Raw genomic sequence first — 5,762 nt, forward strand, 5'->3', positions numbered from 1 at the left:
TTCGAAATGAAGGCCAAAGATGATGATGTTCATGAAGCTCGAAATGCTGCTCTAAATGGCCGAACAACCGTCAACCTCCAGGTCAGTAGAAATAATGTTGATTTTATGACTGACGAACAATTTGCTCTTTTTTGTGAAAAGATTTAAAAGGTTTATGTGAAAAGGAGACAACAAAAATTCTGCTCGTGGAAAATTCATCTCTCCATAACACAAGAAGAAAAAGTCGAAGAAAATAAGGATTTGTGCTACAATTGCCGCAAACCCGGACATTTTAAAATAAATTGTCCGTATCCGATCGTTAGCAAGTATCAAGGCAAAAAAATGTTGAATCTACGCCGAACAAATCCGAAAGCAAAAGGTTCAAGCGCGACAAAAAAAAGCTCTCGTTAGCAACGAACCAAACGAAAATGATTCGGAGGATTCATCATCAAAGCGATGAAAGTTCATGTTCGGATGATGATACGGTGCTAATATGCAATCAATTGAGTTGAGTACAAGTGAAGATTGTCTTATGGCTCTTGACGCAGAGGAAGAAGAGTAACATCTAATTCTTTCAATTCTGTTAATTCTTCTTTTTCTCGTGAATCTATTGACAATCTAATGCGAGAATGTCAAGAGATTATGCTCACTCATCCTCAACTCAAGGAGCGCAATAATATTCTAATTCTTGAAAAAGAAGAAATGAATAAAAAATTGCAAGATGCTTTACTTGAAGTGTGTAAATTGAAGAATGAAAATTCATCTTCAAGAAGAGTGTAAAGCTAGAGAGGTTAGAGAACATAATCTTAGAGCTACTATTGCTACGTTCACTAATTCGTCTAAAATAATAGATAAAATGGTGAGCATGCCATCAGGAGATAGAACTGAATTGGTTATGACTCCACATGTTCTCAAACCCCCTCAAAATCTGACTAATTCTACTACTACTTTAAATAATAAAGTTCAAGTGGTAAAATTTGTTAAAATCAGAATAGCACGATGAGACAAGACTTGGCTATCAAACAAATGCAAAGTTGAAAGTTGAAAGGCCGAAACAATACTATGATACGGCAAAACAACAAAAATTCATCAAGCAAAGATATGCCAAAGAGTCAAGTGCAAAAAGATTTCATAGAAAAGAGGGAAGCTTTTCTAGAAATAAAGTTGGGAAATTTCATCCCACTCAAAAGATTGGTTGTGCAATAGATGTAATACTTTTTATAGACCAAAGCAACCATTCTCTTCCCAGGTGCCAAAATATAAAAATAATTTTCAAAATCCGGCGCCAAAAATATTTTCTAATGTGAGTTATGATTATCGTGTCTCTAATGGTTACAAATCGCCTCATCTTAATTCAATAAGATCAAGGTGGGTTTGGTTACCAAAAATCACTAACAGTAAAGGACCCAAGCAAGTATGGGTACCTAAAGTTAATTAATCTTTATTGCAGGATGTTTGGTACATCGATAGTGGTTGCTCACCCCATGACTAGAAATAATTCATATCTAGTGAATTTCAAAGAAATCGATGGACCAAAAGTTATATTCGGAGGAAATCAAAATTATGGAATCACAAAAGGAGTTGGCACGATCAAGAAAAACGGTCTGAAGATTGAAGATGTTTCTTTCGTTGAAGGATTAAAATTGAATTTGTTGAGCACTAGTCAATTTTGTGATAAAGGCTATCTTGTAGAATTTTCTAAAGATAATTGCCTAATAAAAAATGAGCTCACAAATGAGATTGTTATCTGGAAAAAGGCGAAAGAACATGTATATTGTTGATTGGAGCACAAGCAAAGATTCAATGTGCTTAATGGCCAGAAATTCAAATGAAGCTAATTGGGAATGTCACAAAGCTCAACCACTTAAACTTCAAGACTATCAATCAGCTTGCAAAGAAAAATCTAGTAGAAGGCTTGCCAGATATCATATTCAAGAAGACCAAGTGTGTGATGCATGCCAACGCGGAAAGAAAAATCAATCATCATTCAAATCAAAGACACACGAGTCAACGTCAAGACCGCTAAGCTTACTACATATGGACTTATTTGGACCGGTTGATCCAATAAGTGTAAGTGGTAAGAAATATACTTCGTTGTTGTTGATGATTTTTCCAGGTACACTTGGACCGTGTTTCTCAAGAAGAAAAATGAAGTTGAGCAAGTTCTACCAAAGCTGTTGAAGCAACTACAAAATGAGAAAGAATTGCAAATATCAAAAATATGAACGGATCGCGGAACAGAGTTCGTGAATGGAGTTATACAAGCTTTTTGCAATTCACATGAAATTTCTCATCAATTATCTGCCGCAAGAACACCGCAACAAAACGGTGTTGCCGAAAGAAGAAACCGGACGCTCAAAGAAGCCGCACGAGTGATGATTAGTGCTACCGGTCTCCCGAAACGATATTGGGCGGAAGCTATCAACACTGCTTGTTACACACAAAATCGAGGCATGATCCATAAGCAGTACAAGAAGACGCCATATGAGTTATATAAAGGGAGAAAACCAAATATTGGTTATTTTCATATTTTTGGATGCAAATGTTTTATTCATATTAATGATAATTGCATCTAAAAGTTTTGATGAGCGTGCAGATGAAGGAATTTTTCTAGGATATTCAGCTACCAGCAAGGCATTCAGAGTTTTGAATAAAAGATCAATGGTGGTTGAAGAATCCATACACGTGGTATTTGATGAAAAATCACAGATCAAGAATGATGCACTAGACGAAGAAATTGCACAAAATGGTAACAAGTGTCATATTGATTTTTGTGATACTAATGATACGTGTGAAGATGATGTTTTGCAGGAAATGGATGAGTTGGAAATTAATTCTCTAGAAAATCCCATCCCTCATCTAGAAGAATTAAGTTGGAAATTCTTTTAATAATAATTTTGGGAGTGATGCCTCACGTGATAATGAGGATGCAGTACGGGTTCCAATTAGTGATCAAGTTACTGGTGAAGTGGTGGTCAATTACAAAATGAATTAAATGTGGAAATTCGAACCAACTCTTCCAGTAACAACAAATGGATCCACCCAGTACCATGCACCCATTTGAACCATATTTAAGATGGCTCAAAAATCACCCTCCAGAATTAATTATTGGGAATATTCATGAAGGCGTGAAAACAAGATCATCTACCATGGAAGTATTGTTCACGTGTTATCTATCTCAGATTGAACCAAAAGAAATTGACGAAGCTCTCAATGATCCGGATTGGATAAACGCTATGCAAGAGGAGCTCGATCAATTCAAAGAAATGATGTTTGGGAACCAGCGAACCACAATGTTGTAGGAACCAAATGGGTCTTCCGGAACAAAGCAAACGAAGAAGGCGTGATTGTTAGGAATAAAGCAAGGCTCGTTGCAAAAGGATACTCTCAAGAAGAAGGAATAGATTTTGATGAAACTTTTGCACCGGTGGCCCGACTTGAAGCAATCAGAATTTTCCTAGCCTACGCCGCACACAAAGATTTCACCGTTTATCAAATGGACGTGAAAAGCGCATTCTTGAATGGTCTACTTGAAGAAGAAGTTTATGTCGAACAACCCCCAGGTTTTGAGGTAAAAGGCGAAGGTGATAAAGTCTACAAACTTAAAAAGGCATTGTATGGGTTGAAACAAGCACCTAGAGCTTGGTATGATACTTTGTCAATGTTCTTAATAAGCTGTGGATTCACCAAAGGCCTTGTTGACAAAACTCTATTTAGAATTCAAGATGGTGATCATATTTTATTAGTGCAAATATATGTTGATGATATTATTTTTGGAAGCACTAACAATTCTTTGTGTGAGAAATTTTCGAAGCTTATGCAGAATAAATTTGAAATGAGCATGATGGGTGAATTGAATTACTTCTTGGGCTTACAAGTTAAACAACTGAAAGAAGGAGTATTCATTAATCAAGCAAAGTACACCCGCGACTTGATAAAGAAGTTTGGCCTTGATGGAAAATCATCGATCAAATTCTAATGAGCACATCAATAAGGCTAGACAATGATGAAGATGGACAGGATGTCGATCAAACAAAATATAGAGGAATGATTGGTTCACTTCTATATCTTACTGCAAGTAGGCTGGACATTTCTTATGCTGTGGGCGTGTGTGCAAGATTCCAAGCAAATCCAAAAGAAAGCCACCTCACCGCAACAAAGAAGATCATACGATATTTGAAAGGCCCAATCAATGTTGGATTATGGTATCCAAAAGGTACAGATTTTACTCTAACGGGTTTTTTCAGATGCGGATTTTGCAGGTTGCAAAATAGACAGAAAAAACACTTCCGGGACATGCCAGTTCTTTGGGGGAAGGCTTGTTTCTTGGTTCAGCAAAAAGCAAAATTCCATCGCAACTAGTACCGCCGAGGCCGAATATATTGCTGCAGGAAGTTGTTGTGCGCAAATTTTATGGATGAATCAACAATTGAAGGATTACGGAGTTAATTGTGATGACGTTAGTATTTATTGTGATAATACTAGTGCAATCACTATCACTCACAATCCGGTGCTTCACTCAAGAACCAAACATATCGACATTCGACATCACTTCATAAGGGATCACGTTGAAAAGAAAAATCTGAAGATCGAATATATCCCTACGGAAAACCAAGTTGCTGATATTCTCATGAAGCCTTTATGTGAAACGAGATTTTCTACCTTAAGGCACGAGTTGGGAATGATCGAAATGAGCTAAGTATCACTGGACTTAATCTCTCTATTTAAATTGATACTTGTGCTCAAAATAAATTGTTTTATGTGAATAAATTGTTTTACGTATTTGCATGTATGTTTTTATTCGAAATTTTTATGTGATAAAATTGCAATATGTGTTAGGATCTTATTTGTGCATTTGCATGTGCTATTTAACGTGAGATCATATGCCATGCAAATTAATTTGATGAAATGTGCAAATCATGATTTATTTGATAAGTTGTTTAAAATTGCATGTTTTAATGTGTTAATCAGTTTCTTGAGTATGTGTTCATGGTTCTGTAAATTAACTAACTTGTTTGCATGAACAATTTGCTCTAAAAATGATTTACCGTGTTTGTTTAATAATATATATGTGTTATGTGCAAAATGTGATTTAATGTGTTAATTGTATATGTGTTTCGTATATATGCAGTATATGTGATATAATTTGCAATAAAATATTTTAGAAATCTAGAAGTTAATATTTTTGTTAGTTTCTAAAATATTTTGGAATCCGATTTGTGTGCTTTTTATATAAAGTTGTTTCTAATTATAATTTAGGAATATGTGTGTTAATTTTGTTAGTTTCCAAAATGTGTTTAATTTTTGTTTGGAAATTTCCGTGTATGAGTTTAATATGTATGTGTGATTAATTATTTGTGGAGTAATTTTTGCTACTAACGAGATGTTTGAGTGTTATTATGTTTGTGGTACACGAATTTGAGAAGGAAATCAGGAGATAAAGGAGGAAAATTAGAGTTTAATTGGACATCAAACCTCCACCCATAAACTCCTACCCTTTCTAAACCTCCACCCAACCTAAACCTCCCCCATAATCCTCTCCTATATCAGCACCCTTCTCAACCGATTCGTTCTCTCTCAAATCGTCACCCAAATTCCTCAATTACTCTCCTAGAAACCGCTACCCATCACATCCACCGCTTTCTCGACCAATGAAGAGTCATGAAAGCATTCATCACACCTTTTGAAACCAAACGTCGGCTATATCCATAGAAAACCCTTCAACCCCTTCATCATTAGAACACACGGTTCTAGCACCTTCCTAGGTCTATAAATTAGGACCT

Source organism: Ipomoea nil, unplaced genomic scaffold (genome assembly GCF_001879475.1).
Source record: "Ipomoea nil cultivar Tokyo-kokei standard unplaced genomic scaffold, Asagao_1.1 scaffold1376, whole genome shotgun sequence".
Lineage (NCBI taxonomy): Eukaryota > Viridiplantae > Streptophyta > Magnoliopsida > Solanales > Convolvulaceae > Ipomoea > Ipomoea nil.